We start from the raw sequence: 16,562 nt of genomic DNA on the forward strand, positions 1-16,562 counted from the left end.
TTCTGTAGCCCAGGTTAGACATTTTATGTCTGGCCCTACCACGATCTTCCTTCCATCCCCACCAGTGTCCACCGAGGAGTCCTGGTCTCCAGAGGATCTTCTACCCGCTTCTCTCACCTTCTCCATTTGCCTGACTTTCTCTAGCTTGCTGCCCTCGGAGGACTGATTAGGGATCAGAACAAAGGAGGAGGAGCCAGAACTCCTGGGTCCGGCTGCGGGCTTGGCTGGGCCTTGCTTTCTTCCTTCTGCAATGTGGGCAGCTTGCTGTTTCACCTCCCTTGAGCTGCCCAGTTAATGATCATTGAGTTCCCAGGGAGTGCAATGCCCTGCAGCTCTCCAGGATGCAAATTGGTAATTTTTACTTTTTGCCAAGCCTCTCACATCAGCTCCAGTTTCATAACCCCAGTCACCCTTCCCCTTCCCTCCCTTGCTGCACGTACTGACCCCTCCCCTCTAGCCCAGATGCACACCTGCAGGAAAAATTGGCACAGACTCCTTCCCATCCGTCACCACTTCAAATAGCTTGAGTGTGCTGACGACAGATAAAGTAATTGCAGAGCATACGAATGACTTAATATTTGATGTGTTAAAATAATTTTTTAATGCCATGCATTTGTATAATTTATAGCTGGAATCCATGGTTTTCGTCTTGCTTCCCCTTCCCACCTGGCTGCTTCTCCATGAGAATGGTGGAGCAGTCACCCTCTGGCCCCGGTTTTTGCTTCTTGGGTTTACAGGGAGAAATGGGCAACATTCTGCAGGGTTCACAATGACTGTTGATTCCTGAATCTCCAGGGCCTGTTGCATTGTGAGCATGTTAATGTGCTTAAAAATGTTTGATGAATGAATTATTGAGGAGCAATTTGGGATTCATCTATCAAGCGTTTTCGGAGGGCTAGTGTGTGCCAAACTCCATCCTAGGTAGTAGAACATAGCAATGAGCAAGACAGACCAGGCCCGTGCCCTCAAGGGATATAGGGCTTGGTGGGAAAAGCTAGCATTAAGTGAGTTGAGATGAGAAGGGTGGAAAGATTTGAATCAGGAGAGTGATATAATTTGATTTTTCTATGAAAAGATTCTAGTAGATTGTGAAGACCATCACTAGAGGTGGTCTACCATCTACTAGAGGGACACTGGTGGCCTTTGTGTAAGGTGGTTTGGGAATAGAGCCACTCATTGTGGGAGGAGGTCTCTGTCAGGTCAGCTCTTAGAGCTTAGCTGGGCTCAGATTTTGCCTTGGGATGGGGGACAAGAAAGACAACAGAAGAAATGAGGCCAGTCTTTGCAAAGCGCTTTCGAACAACAGAGAATGTCTGCAACGAGCAGTCTTTGCCTCCTTCCTCCTTAGTTCTGTTACTTACATGCCTTGTCACCTAGGGGTATGTGTGGCCTTGGACATACAGTGAAGAAAGAAGAGAAGAATGTAACCCCAAAAGGGGTATAGGAGGTGTTACTTCCCCCTCAGTGTGGTGTCCCGTCCCATCCCCTTTCCTAGTTTGAGGTCCCTACTTTGTAGGATTTCCAAAGCTGCTGAGGGATATTATTTATACCACGGAAGTCAAGGAAATGCTGTTGTAATTCAGGCTTTAATTTTTCCTGGAGAGCTGGTTGTTAAACCTTTTCCAGCACACCACTGCCTGCCACTCCTTTGTGAAGTTAGCAGGTTAGCAGCCTAAAGCCCAGATAGTGAGGAACTTCTGTTTCAGCCTTAGCTCTGAGGTGGCGAATTCCTTTCTAACCGAGGCCTGTAATTTCTCCCCGTCTCAGCATGGCTGGTTTTGAACTTGTCTCTTTTGAACTTGTTTGCTTTTCAACTTCAGTTTGAGTTGGTTGTTCTTTTCCTACTCCCTCAGCTTTCTAGGGTGTTACTGATGGCAAAGGGAACATGCACAAAGGTGCTGGACTGTGGGGAGGAAGTGCCTCCCTCTGTCCTCCATCCCCGCGTGAGCCGGCATTCCCCTCTTCCACTAGTGGAAACCCTCCTGCACAGGCCACTTCCCATCCTTCCTCCAGTTCCTTCTCCATTGCCCACTTGGGAGGCTTTCCCCACCTCTCTGGGGAAAGTAAAACTGGTTAGTTTTGGTCCTTACTTAAACTCTGGAATATGTGCAGTAGATTATGTCATCAGCTTGGTGTAATGCAAGCATGCTGGACATGCAAGTAGGGGACCTGGGCTGGAGTCTACACTTTACCACTTACTAGCCATGTGATCTAATGTCTCTGAAGTTCAGTCTTTCTTATTGGTCAGGGGGATGGTGATGATACCTCACACACGAGGTTATTCTAAGGATGGTGCATGGGAACTTATAAGCTATGCATGTTAAATGTGTTTCCTTAGATATTTTCTTGATCTAAAGGGACGTTTTAATGCATGAAGTTCACATGTTTACTCTGAAGAGGTGATGGAAAGTCAGTCGCGAGGACACACAATCCTGAAGTTGCTCACACTGACCCAGAAACAATGCCAAGGTCACTATCTGAGCATCTGCCTTGGCCATGGCCCCAGGAGAGTTGGCCATTCAAAGCAAGAGCCCATCTTATGGCCTCTGAAAAGGTTTTGAGGAGGAAGATGATGCAGGACTGGATTGAAGTTTTCAAAATGCTGCCAGATGAGGTTGGCATGGTCGAACCGCGGGTTTCTCCATGGGTTTCTCTTTTCTTCTGTCTGTATACTCAGTGATAGCATAATAATATAACCTGCATAGCAGGAGCTCACTCTTTACCAGCTTACCAGCTTCTGATGAGGAGCAGTGAGGAGGAAGTGGAAAGAGCCTTGTAGCTCACAAGCTAAAGGAGCTGTAATCATCATCATCATCACCATCCTCACCATCGCCATCATAATCATCATTGTCATCATCACTGTCGTCATCACCATCACCATCATCATCACCATCACCATCACCACCGTCATCATCACCATCATCACCATCACCATCACCATCATCATTGTCATCATCACCATCATCATCAGTGTTATCATCATCATCACCATCATCACCATCACCACCATCATCATCACCATCATCACCATCACCATCATCATTGTCATCATCACCATCACCATCATCATCATCACCGTCGTCGTCATCATCACCATCATTCAGTGTCATCATCAATCACCATCATTCACCATCACCATCATATCATCATCATCATCACCATCATCATCATTACCATCCACTCATCATCATGATCATCATCACCATCACCATCAGTGTCATCATCACCATCACCCATCATCATCATCATCACTGTCGATCATCATCATCCACCATCATCATCAGTGTCATCATCATCAATCACCATCACCATCATCATCATCATCATCACCATCATCACCAATCACCATCATCATCATCATCATCACCATCCATCATCATTACCATCACCCATTCATCATCATCATCATCATCACCATTCACCATCATCATCATCATCATCACCATCACCATCACCATCATCATCATCATCATCATCATTACCATCACCATCATCATCATCATCATCACCATCATCATCATTGTCATCATCATCGTCGTCGTCATCATCTCTGCCACAGGGGAAGGGCTGATACTTGTTCAGGTGGGATATTACCTCTTTGTCCCTAAAACCACTATACCTGTCTTCCCCAGATCAAGCACATCATTTAATAAGGGTCCCGGGAGCACTGAAAAGCAACATATCATCAGAGAACCAGGACAGGTGATGCTATTTAGCTCATGCATCACCTTTTGCCACCCACCCAGTGGTGGGTAGAGGAAGAAGGGATGGGACAAGACCTTAGCATTCAGGGTTTTGAAAAGTGTCCCGTGAAAAAATCTCTTCACTGCTCTAATTCCTGACATCTCTCCAGTCCGTTGTCATGTGGCTCCACAGTCCCCTCCTAAGACCATCGTATTTCACTTGGGACACCAATCCCCATGTGATAAGGTGCCTCCTTGAGCCTTCTAGAGCCTGTCACCTCCATCGTCACTTGGATGACAGAGTCCTCTTCTGCCTAAGCTCTGTAAGGCTTGGAGGGGAGTGAAGGGTGGGCAGGAGGATGGTGGGTATTGCAACCTCTGGTTGGTAGTTTTGCAAGAGAGATGTGCTTTCACCATAGCCAGCTAGAGCCAAACTAGTCATGAGAAATGTAGATTCTGCTATGGGCTAATTCAATGGAAGTTTCAAGTTAGTGGTAGGTGAGACAAAGGGATTATAGAAGTGGAAAGCTGGATAAATCAGCCCCTTACCTCCTTAAAAGCTCCCTACCTCCTCCTTAATCTCACTTCTGACATGCAGGCATCAGGGTATTGAGCCAAGAAATTCATAGAAGAAACATAAAGGGCCAAAAAGAGATGAAAATACACCTAACCTCACTTATAACAAAAATGCAAATTCAAATGAGACAACAAGAATCCCAGGAAACTAACCTGTGGAAAAAAAGAAGAACAAAAAGATGTATACATGAGGACATTTGTTGCAGTGTTGTTTGTAGTAGGGAATAACTAGCAACAAATGTACATGAATAAGTGAATGATTAAGTGTATTATGGGGCTGGGAGCATGGCTCATGCCTGTAATCCCAGCACTTTGGGAGGCCGAGGCAGGCAGATTGTTTGAAGCCAGGAGTTTGAGACCAGCCTGGGCAGCATAGCAAAACCCTGACTCTACAAAAAATATAAAAGTAAGCCGGGCATGGTGGTGCACACCTGCAGTCCCAGCTGCTCAGGAGGCTGAGGTGGGAGGGGTACTTGAGTCCAGGAGGTGGAGGTTGCTGTGAGCTGTGGCCATGCCACTGCATTCCAGCCTGGGCAACACAGCAGTGTCTGTCTCAAGACAATGTATTATGGGTCATCTATGTAATGAATACTCTAGTAAGCATTAAAGCAATGGGTAGGCTTTAAACTTCCCAAGGTAAAAATTGTCCTTGTGAAATTAAAAAACAAGGTGCAGAACAATTTGTATGTTTCCGTTGTGCCAAAGAATTCTCTGTGGAGTGTGTGTATAAAAAAGAGTGGATGGATGCATACCTAACTTAAGATAGGATGCATCTCAGAAGTGAGATTAAGGAGTAGGACAGGGGAGCTATTAATTTTTACTTTGTACATGGCTTATTATTTGAATTTTTGTAATAAAAAATCCTAAAACAGGTATTTACCGAACAGAATATGTAACTAACTTTATCTCGCTACTGTTCTCTAAGAGCTGGCAAATGCAGACTTTCACACACATCTCAGAACATGGTCAGGCACGGATTGGTTGGTGTGATGCTGGCTGACATCTGGACCTGGTTCTTCTCCCTGGAGTGGGGAAAAATCGTATGAAGACAGTACATATTGGGCAGGTCCTGGGGGAAACTCCTGTCTCTCAAGAAAGAGCCTGATATCAGGTGGGCAAACCTCTATGGCAGCCACACTGGGGTGATCCAATGTGGGAATCAGGGGATCAGTCTATCAGCAGGGTCCATGTTATTCCAAGACCTGGGAAAGCAGGCAGGCAGCAACTGGAAGCTTGTCCAGATGTGGAGCCATCTGAAAGCTTGTCAAGATGTCACAGTGACAAAGTTGATACCTGTACCGGTGCTTATACATGTTTACAGAAGGAATGAGAGAGGAATCCGGAAAGAGCAAGACAAGATGCCAGTGCATGAGAAATCAGGATTCCCTGGAGGCATCCATAGCTTGTTGAGGTATGGAGAAATAGACAGAGCCAGTCACCAGAAGCACAAGCACGCAGCAGGTGGTGGGACCCCGGCAGGCTGATCTCGACAGGGAGTGGTATTGAGGGTAACGGTGTTTGCGGCCAGTGTGTACGGGTGCACTCCAGGGCTGTCTGGGCGCCTAGGAGGGACAGCCAGATGGCCCCAGCTGCAGAGAAGCAAGACTGGAGATTCTGGACAGGAGGCTGCAGCCTGGAATGGAAACTGGCTCCCGGCGCCTTCCTCTTTAAGCCTGCAAGAGCCCTAGTCTGGATAGACCCCTTCTGAGCTGTGTGTGCGTGAGGTCTGACCCCTTGCTGTTTGCAGACAAGCTGCTGGGCAAAGCCTGGCCATTGAAGCGTTGCCTGCCGGCTTCAGGAGGTGGACATCACATGCGTCCGTGTGGCGGGGCAGCCTGGCCTCCGTGGGCTGCCAAGGCTGCTGCTCTGCTGCCCTCTGTTCATGGCGCCTAAGCACAAGCCTGCAGGAGGCAACTGAGTGGAAAGTCAATATAACAATCTGGCGTTTCTCCTCCTGGCATCCTGACAGCCTCTGCACTGTGGGAACTTTTGTCATGGGACGGGATGGAGATGAGACAGGGGTGAGCTCCAGAGACTCCTTTTGGAGCAGGCCTCCTCATGGGTGCTCCCCGACCAGGCCAGCCCAGCCTGGCAGCTGCTTTACAGTGTCCTGCCCAGCAAGTGCTAGCAGCTTGCTGGGTGGGGAGGGAGGTGTTGGGGCTGTGGGGACAGGAGCTTCTCTGTGGGTGAGTCCCCTCCATGCTTCACCTCTCTGCTGCGACAGCTGGTCTCCTTTCCCACCACAGCACCGCAGAAGCAGCTGGGAGAGGGCGCTAGTGAGGGAGCTGCGTCCTGGCCTGGCCTTTGCCACCTGTGTGGCCCTGTGCAGGTCGTGAACCTCCCTAAGCCTCACACTGCACACTTGTAAGATGCTGGCTATCAGCCTGTCTCTGCCTTGCAGGGCCGCAGTGAGATGGGAGCAGCACTGGGGAATGTGAATTGAGTGCCTCTGAGGTGCAAGCACTGGGGCCCCACCTACCTGTTCAGTTTTGTTCATGGTTTTCATTACTATGTAACATACAACCCAGCATGCTTATTTATTATCTCGATTATCCATCTGCCCCTCTAGAAAGAAAGTTTCATAAAGAGAAAACTTTCGGCATCACTTGTTCGCCATGTTCAGAGCAGTGCCTCGCACGTTGGAGAGGCTCAAAATCACGGGTGGAGTAATGAATGAATGGGTGTGTCACCGAGTCCTTGCTGAGATGGTCCACAGTAGAGACGGGAGCATGGGATGTAGGATCATGGTTATGAATTCACAGAGGAGCATGCAGTGGTCCTGGCATTGAAACTAGCTGTTTAACCCTAAAGTCTGCACTATTCAGTGCGCTAAACAAAATGGGGTCCGTGAAAGTGCTGCTAGGCTGTAAATCGCTGTATGCCCATAAGCTGTTAGAAGAATTGCACCTTCCCTTGCCTGATGATCTGAACATAAAATTCCTGTTTGTGCAGTGTCTTGCAGCGTCCGCCCTCAGCCTTCACACTTGCCTGGTTTTAGTTAGCACGGACAATTCTCAGCTTTTTGCTGGTCCTCACATTTTATATTATCCATAGCCAATCTGTAATCCAAGGCTGATTTTCCTGGACCACCCTGCACGTTCACTGCCATCTCTCTCCTGTCTGCTGGTGGAGAGTGTGCTCCTGAGGTTAGCACAACTTTTTGTGACCAGCTCAAGCCAAACTGTTGCAGAGTGGAGGTCCTGTAAGAGACACGCCGAATTCCTGGTCAGAGTGTGCAGCTATCTGCTGCTGAGATGGACTCCCACTCCTCTCCTCCTCAGCCTTGGTGCCTGAGAATCAGGTGGAAACTCTTGACATCTTTTTTTTTTTTAATTATTTATTTATTTATTTATTTTTTGAGACAGAGTTTCGCTCTTGTTGCACAGGCTGGAGTGCAGTGGTGCAATCTTAGCTCACTGCAACCTCCACCTCCTGGGTTCAAGCGATTGTCCTCTCTCAGCTTCCTGAGTAGCTGGGATTACAGGGGTGCACCACCACGGCCACCTAATTTTTTGTATTTTTAGTAAAGACAGGGTTTCACCATGTTGGCCAGGCTGGTCTCAAACTCCTGACCTCAGGTAATCCACCCGCCTCGGCCTCCCAAAGTACTGGGATTACAGGCATGAACCACCGTGCCTGGTCGACAGCAGTTTTACATCGAATATGCACTTATAGGTTCTCTGCTTCCATCCTGTTATGAATGTCCCCTTTGATCTGGCCCTGCACTGCATCTCTACGTCCTCACTCAGACTTTACTCCACGCCTTTCTCTCTGCTGTCCCTTTTCTGTCTCGCTCTTTCTGTCGCATACATAGGCCAGGACTTAGATATGATGCTTGTGCTCAGGAACCAGCGGGGTAGTGTGGGGAGGGAGAAAAGCCAGACAGCACGTCTCTCCATCTCACCCTCTCGTCTGGAATTCCACGCTCAGCTGCCTGTCTCCTACTGATCTTGAGAAAGACCTCTGGAAGGCTGTGCTCCTTCTTGGTGGTCAGAGAACAAGGCTTTCCTTCCACAGCTGAAGAATCTGAGCGGAGGGGGAAGGGTGGTGCAGAAGAGTTTTCTACCCTCGTGATGGGGAGAGGGTGGCTTTCTGATGTCTTCCAGGGAGCAGGTGTTCGTCCAGGCAGTCCCTGGGGGTTCCTCAGCAGTGGAAACAAAGGGGCAGGTGGGAGAAGGAAAGGCGTGAGCTTTGGAGTCAGATCGGCTCTGAACTCTGACTCCACCCTTTCTTGGGTGTTCACTGTTGGTCTCTGAGCCTCAGCATCTCCCTCTATAGAATCTCAGCTCTCAGGGTTGCTGTGAGGATCGGATGAGATGGCTTCCGAAGTACCCTATAAACAAAGTGTGTTCATATTAGTCATTCTAACTGTGACAAAGTGGAGAAAAGTTTATGTACCAGCATTTCCCTTAGAAAGAGAAAGCTGATTTGTTGGGGAAATACTTTGATCTGTGCTTTGGAACAGAAGCTGAAAGTTCAGGAAGACCTGGATGTGGGCGGAGTGCCTGGCATGGCAAGGGGAGGGCTTGTGCTTGATTCTGCGGGTTTCAGGGAGAGGAAAAATGAGAGGGAAAGGCTGTGAGGTGCGTGAAGCGACCCCAGCCCATGGTCACCTGCCCATTTTCAGTTTCTCTGAATTTACAAGGTGCTTGCATGTGACTTTTTCATAGTGATTGGGGTTTGGGGTGACATTTGGATCGACGTGGGGCAGCACGGAGATAGATGAACAGATGAACTACCTGGAGGTGGGAGAGTCATAAGTGGGTAAGCAGCAGAATTCACAGACATTGTGAGGAGGTCTTTGGACTCTCATGGGGCAAGAAATTGGAGCTCAGATCAGGTTTAACTGGGCGTTTGTGTACTAGGAAGTTACAATGGACATCTTGTAACCTCCTAGGCTATCATCGCCATTGTCATCACCATCATCTTCTTCCCCATCCCTGTTTAGTAGGGAGAGAGAAATAGGTTCGAGTGCAGTGCTTTGCTCAGTCAAGGTCACATGGCACCAATGGTGACAAGACTGGTTTTAAATTCCCCGGTGCCTGTCTCCAGGCTATGACTGTTCCCTCTGAGCCAGACCACCTGTCCATCATGAAGGACATGCGGTCTCAGGTAACAGGTGAGGAAACTAATCTCTTAGGAATTGCACAATCTGCCCAAGGCTAGACCTGGGCTTAATGCAGGGTGCTGAGTACAGGCAGGGGATACCTGCAGGAGGAGGCCACTGGCTGGGCCTCCAGGGCTGAGAGGAGCTGTTTTCCTTTTGGACAAATTGCTTCACTTATGGGGATGACCACCCCTCCTAATCCTGTCTGCTAATTGTACTAAGGCTTCCCCTCTTTGCCAGGGGATTGAGGGCTGAGGTGACAGGACTGGGCACACGACCTGGGAGTGCTGCCTGCACCCCCTGCTTTGATGCCCTGGCTGCACCTGCTTCATTCTTGTGGAGCCCAGTTTCATTTGGTCACACTGCAAAGCATAATCTCACATAAAAAGGCCAAATTTAGCTTTAATCAAATAACTACGGAACACGAAATCTTCGAAGGATCATTACCAACTCTGATTATTGATGACTAAGAAGGAAGGTCTAGGAAGAGAGTGATCGGTTACATAATTGAATGCTCATGGAGGGTTTAAAAAGCTAATCCTGTGTGTGTACATCTTATTTTTTCATTTCAGAAAGCTTAACACCTGTGTCAGATGTCCTCTTGGAAGCTGTGGAATCCCTGTTGGCCATGCAGACAAAGAGGCTGGCCCCAGGACAATTGTAGGACAGCAGGGCTGGGATCTTTCCATACCTTCTAGATCAGTATTTCTCTATCTCAGTTACACTGTCAAATGGTCGCCAGCTCAGTTCTTCACCTAAGGCAAGAGAAATGAGGAAAGGTGAGGAAGAAAAGGGAACTAGGAGATTCCCCCAAACAGCTCTCCTTAAAAGGAGGCAAACAATAGAGGGGAAAGGATAGGGTGGCAGGGTCTTGCTGACGTACCATTTTAGAGCTTGGGAGATGTATTGTAGCACTAGTACATCGATGGGAATGGCTCAGTGATTGCCAAATACCCACCTGCCACCGTTGGCATCCTTGTCATTAAGATAGAAATTAGCCCGGTTCAACCTGGGTTCTTGTGTGGGAAGCTGCTTACATGGTTTCCCTACTCTGGGTCCCAGGACATCCTCCCTTCATCAGGTACTGGTCATCCTGTCTAAAGATACCTAGAACAGTTCTTCAATTCACGACATTAAGAAGATACCAGGAGGGTTTGTGGAGAATGACAGCCCACTGTCTGTGCTGAGCGTTTGTGTAGGCAGTGGTGAGCTGGGGCGGGCAGTGGTGAGCTGGGGCGGGCAGTGGTGAGCTGGGGTGGGCAGTGGTGAGCTGGGGCGGCTCACACCCGCTCATGAGAGCCAACTGGGAGCATCTCTTCCCAACTCTGCATCGGTGGCATCACTGTGGTTGCTTGAAATTGGCCATGGTGGGAGTTTTAAAAATTTATGTATATTTTTCCAGCTATATATCTAATTGACAAATACATACAAATAAAAATTGCACATATTTAAGGTGTATAATGATTTAAGTGTACATTGTAAAGTGATTACCACAATCAAGCTAATTAACCCATCCATCACCATATATAGCAGCTATTTTTCTTTGTAATGGAAATACAATACTTAAGATATACCCTCAGTGAATTTCAAGTATACAATACATTATTATTGACTATAGGATAGTCACCATGCTGTCAGGATGGTGACTCCAGAACTTATTCATCTTATAACTGTAAGTTTGTACACTTTGGCCAACATCTTCCCAGTTTCCCCAAGCCCCAGCCCTGTGGTCCACTATTCTACTGTCTGTTCCTATGAGTTTGGCTTTTTAAAGATTCCATTTATAAGTGAGATCATTCACTACGTGTCTTTTTTGTGTGTGTGTCTGGTTTATTTCACTTAGTATAACGTTCTCCAGGGTCATTCATGTTTTTTTTTTTCCAGTGGGAGGATTTCCTTTTTTTTAAAGACTGAACAATATTCCATTGTGTATAGATACGACATTGTCTTTATCCATTCATCCATCAAAGGACACTTAGGCTGTTTTCACACCTTGGCCATTGTAAAACGTGCTGCAATGAACATGGGAATGCAGATATCTCTTCAAGACAGTGATTTGATTTCCTTTGGATATATACTGTGAAGTGAAATCGCTGGATCATATGGTAGTTCTATTTTTAACATTTTGAGGAACCTCCACACTGTTTTGCATAATTGCTGTATCAATTTACATTCACATGGTGGAGGTATTTACACCATGAAAATTGGCAGACAAATCAGGGCTTTTCCTTTGCTGGAGAGTCAGACTAAAGCATTTATCAGCAAAACAACAATGAGGTACCACTGCACGTCCATGAGAATGGCTAAAATCCAACACAGGCAACACCAAATGTTGGCAAGGATGTGGAGTAACAGAAACGCACTTACTGCTGGTGGAAATGCAAAATGGTACAGCCACTTTGGAAGGCAGTTTGGAGGTTTCTTACTCTACTGAACACACTCTTACCATATGCTCCAGCAATTGTGCTCTTTGGTATTTACTCAAAGGATTGAAAACATGTCCATACAAAAACCTGCATGTGAATGTTTATGGACGTTTTTTTCGTAATTGCCAAAAATTGGAAGCAACTAAAATGTCCTTCAATAGGTGAATGGATAAACAACTGGTGGTATAGCCATACAGCGAAGTATTATTCAGTGACAGGAAGAAATGAGCCATCGGGCCCCAAAAAGACATGGAGGAACCTGAAAGGCATATTGCTAAGTGAAAGGAGCCAGTCTGAAAAGGCTACATATTGTATGATATTGAATATAAGACACTCTGAAAAAAACCCTAAGTCCTGGGAAAGTATCAGTGGTTTCCAGGGCCTGGTGGGTAATAGTGAATTGTATGGATAGGTAAAGCACAGGGATTTTTAGGGTGGTGAAATAATTCTGTAAGATACTGTAATGGTGGATGCATGACACTATGCATTTTCAAAACCCAGAGAGCTGTACAACAGAAAGAGTGAACCCTAAGTCAACTATGGATTTTAGTCAATCTATCAATATACGCTTAGCAGTATCACATTAATGCAAGATGTTAATAATAGGGAAAATTGTGGGGCTGGGAAGAGAGGGAGTATATGGGAACAGTCTATATTTTCTGCTTGATTTTTTCTGTAAACTTTAAATTGCTCCAAAAATAAAGTTTATAAATTTAAAAAATGTACCAGCATGTCTCTGTGTACATGTCACGCCTTATTGAACCAGTGGTGCCTCTTGGGCGGAAGCAGAAAGCAATTTTATCCTTTCACATCATTGTCTTGTCAGGGTCTCTTTCTCCTCTCCTTATTGATACCTTTAGTAGATCCTATAACTTTCCTCATCCCTCTCAGGGATTAAAGAAATCTTGCCTGGAGGTGTTAAAAGTCAATCAAGTTCATTTAATGATTTAAGCCTCGGTCTCTGACCTGATCAGTGCTTTCCCCCTCCCTCAGCCTCGGCCTGCCCCTGGCGGGGAGGCCAGCAATAAGAAAGGAGGGAAAGGGGAGGATTCCCCTCTATGTCACTTCCTGCCCTTCCCCTCTTCCTTCCCTACTCAGGATTCGGCTTTTGGCTCCTTTGGACTTGGAGGAGGGGAAGTGGGCGAGGCAAGGTACAGGTGCAGCCTGGCTTTGGTGGCCTCAGAGAGGGCAGCTGTCCCATTTCTGGCTCTCTGGAAGGCAGAGCTTTCCTGGGTTCTTGGGTCCAGGTTGGCGTCTCTATGTTTAACCACTTTGACCACCACGGCCCAGGGCTTCCTGTGGTCCAAGCACAGCACATGATGTCCTGAAGTTGGAACTCCCTTGCTTAGGGTGCACTTAGGGCAAGTCCAGTCTCTCCTTCCCTCCCTTAGCTGCAGCCAGGGAGCTGGCCAGCCTCTTGCCTGGATGTGTTCATGGTCTGTGGCTAAGGTGAAGGTATCTCCTGCATCCATGAACAATATAGCACAATGCCGTGATAATTTGCTCTCTAAAGAAATCCACTCTCCGGTCTGTGTGCATCAGTCTTCAAGCCTCTCCTTCCAGATCCTCCAGTGGGTGATGGGCTCAGGGTCACCGGGTTGGCAGTTGGGTCCCACTGACCAAGTTCTGCATGGATGTGCTGTCACTCCTCATTAGAGCGCAGGGCTGCTGACACCTTTCCCCCCCGTAGCTCTGGGCCACAGCTGACAGAGAGGAGGTCAGAAAAAGGCAGCCCCAACATTGAGAAGCTGGCCTGGCACCCAGAGCTGGGTCATGCCACTCTCATAGGGGTTTGAACAGCCAGGCAGAACACCAGCCTCAGAATACTCCGAGAGCATGAAAATGAGACCAAGCGAAACCACTTCGTAATTGTGTCTCAACACAGACAAAAACAAGGTCGCTCTGCCGCACAGCTGACGTGGCTGAGAAATGACTCTGCGACTTCTTTACCAATTAGGGCTGTGTCCTGGCTCCAGTGTCTCCTCCCTGCAGTTAGGACTTAGTGAGATGCCAACATGGAATTGCCTCTACTTTCTGATAGCACCCAATCTAGAGGGAAGCCCCACTTCCGTAGACTCTCCCCAGTGTCACAAATAAAAGCCTAATTCTTGACATAAGTGCTTCTAACACCTCCTTAGTGAGACACATGGTTCCTTCATGGTCCTGCAGCAAGTAAGAAGCCCAGCTTGTGTGTTCCTGGTGGGCTTTGGCTGGAGAACACTGACAGAAACAAAAGCAAAAGGTACATTCTAGCCGCTTATTACATGTAGTTTGCCCTCTCTGCACCATTTTTATTCTGCCAAGATAACTTTTTTTTTCTTTCCTTCCCTTCCTTCTTCCCCTCCCTTCCTTCTCTTTTTCCCCTGATCACAGAATATTACTTGGCCAGGTGTGGTGGCTCACGCCTGTAATCCAGCACTTTAGGAGGCCAAGGCGGGAGGATTGCTTGAGGCCAGGAGTTTGAGACCAGCCTGGGCAACATAGTGAGACCCCATCTCTAAATAATAAATAATAAATGAATGAATAAATAAATAATAAAATTAGCTGGGCAAGGTGGTGGGCACCTGGGGTCCCAGCTACTCAGGGGCTAAGGCAGAAGGATCGCTTGAGTCTGGGAGGTTGAGGCTGCAGTGAGCTCTGATCACCCCACTGTCCTTCAGCCTGCTTGACAGAGTGAGACTCTGTCTCAAAACAAAACAAAACAACAAAACAACCTAAAATATTATCCACAATTCCTTATTTGAAACCATAGAAGATAGATGCTTTGGAATCCAGAAGATTTTTGATACTAGAATGGCACATAGACTGAATATTGTATAACCTCCAGGAATTCTGGGGCACAGCCCATCCGCAGTGAAATAGAAGTGTGTCCACAAGACATGGGACAAATACAGATGATAGAAAGACTCATAATTATACCCTATATAAAGGCTCATGCTGGTTCAGATCAAGTTTTGTTGCAAAATGAATTTTACTAACTTCATGGAAAATGTCCATTTTGAAAGGTTTTTTTCGATTTCTGAATTATAGATAAGGAATATAGGTCTGTACAGATACATATACATACATATAATTGGATGAAAGTTGGAAAATACAGAAAACCGCCAAGAAAAATATTCATAATCCTACCATTCAGAAGTAACCACAAACATTTTGGTATATGTACCGTTTTGTTTGCATCTTTTACATATATCAAAGATATTTTACATATTTATATATGTAAAATATACAAACACATGTATATATTTTTGCTTATTCCCCCTCCAGGGAAACAGGATTAAATTCACATTTTCACTTAAATATGTAAAGTGAATATCTATGTCATTAAATATTCTACTATAGCCTAATGTCTGTTTTGAGTTTTATTGTATTGTTATTCCTTAATTTATCAAACATTTAGGTTGATTACAATTTTTCATGTTATAAATAACAATGTAATGAGCATAGTTATCCATATAACTTTTGGTGTGTCGTGATTTTTTTCCTAGGATAAATTACTAGATGTAGAATTACTGGGTCAAAGGGTATAAAAGATTTTAAAAAAGGTTTTCAAAAGTTTACGAAAGAAACTTAAAAAATAGTTTTCATCAAAAGTTTATTAAAAGTTGGTAAATGATTCTCACGCATGAAAATGAGTGCTTGTTATTGATTTCACTCATAACCATTGCTTTAGAGAATTGCCTTATATTTAGAATAAACATCTGTATTCAGAACACAGTCACATCTATTTTTTTTTTTTTTTTTTGAGACAGAGTCTCACTCTGTTGCCCAGGCTAGAGTGCAGTGGTGCAATCTCAGTTCACTGCAACCTCTGCCTCCTGGGTTTAAGTGATTCTTCTGCTTCAGCATCCCCAGTAGCTGGGACTACAGGTGCGTGTCACCATGGCAGGCTAATTTTTGTATTTTTAGTAGAGACGGGGTTTCACCACATTGGCCGGGCTAGTCTTGAACTCCTGACCTCGTGATCCACCCGCCTTGGCCTCCCAAAGTGCTGGGATTACAGGCGTGAGCCACCGCGCCTGGCCACGGTTGCATCTATTGAACATACCTTATAAATGGGTGTCCAGGGGAGAGAATTCAGTCATGGGTTCTTAGTCTCTGTTTCCAGGTAGGCCACTAAAGCCTCTTCCTCATCCTTCTTTTCCGCTTATCGCTAGAGAGAGAAACTGAAAGCCACGGTTTCAGGCTACTTTTGCCTAAAACAGAACAGAACAGAACAAAACAAAACAGAAACCAACAACAGAATAAGGTGGATTGGACAAGCTTGTAATGTTCGAAAGAAACCCAGAACCTATACTCTGTATCTTAATTTAATAAAAATGTTTAGAGAGTTTTAAAAATCTTTCCTCCTTATGTTTATTGAACCTAAGAGGAATTTCTTGATCTTAAAATTCTAGTATTACTTTTCTGTAACCCATACTTCAGAAGCCAGGGTATTAGACAGTCATAGAATATTGCTTTCCTTGCATGATGATGATTCCAGGGATGTCAAAAATTTTAACAGTTTTGTTGAGGCATAATTTACATATGATGAACTGCGTATATTTAAAATGTATATTTTGACTGGATGCGGTGGCTCAGCCATCCAGCCATTTTGTATTTGTACTAAAAATACAAAAATTAGCTTGCATGGTGGTGCATGCCTACAATACCAGCTACTCGGGAAGCTGAGGCAGGAGAATCACTTGAACCTGGGAGGCGGAAGTTTCAGTGAACTGAGATCCTGCCACTGCACTGCAGTGTGGGCAACAGAATGAGACTCTATCTCAA

Source organism: Rhinopithecus bieti, unplaced genomic scaffold, assembly GCF_001698545.2.
Source record: "Rhinopithecus bieti isolate Rb0 unplaced genomic scaffold, ASM169854v2 scaffold_5750, whole genome shotgun sequence".
Taxonomy (NCBI): Eukaryota; Metazoa; Chordata; class Mammalia; order Primates; family Cercopithecidae; genus Rhinopithecus; species Rhinopithecus bieti.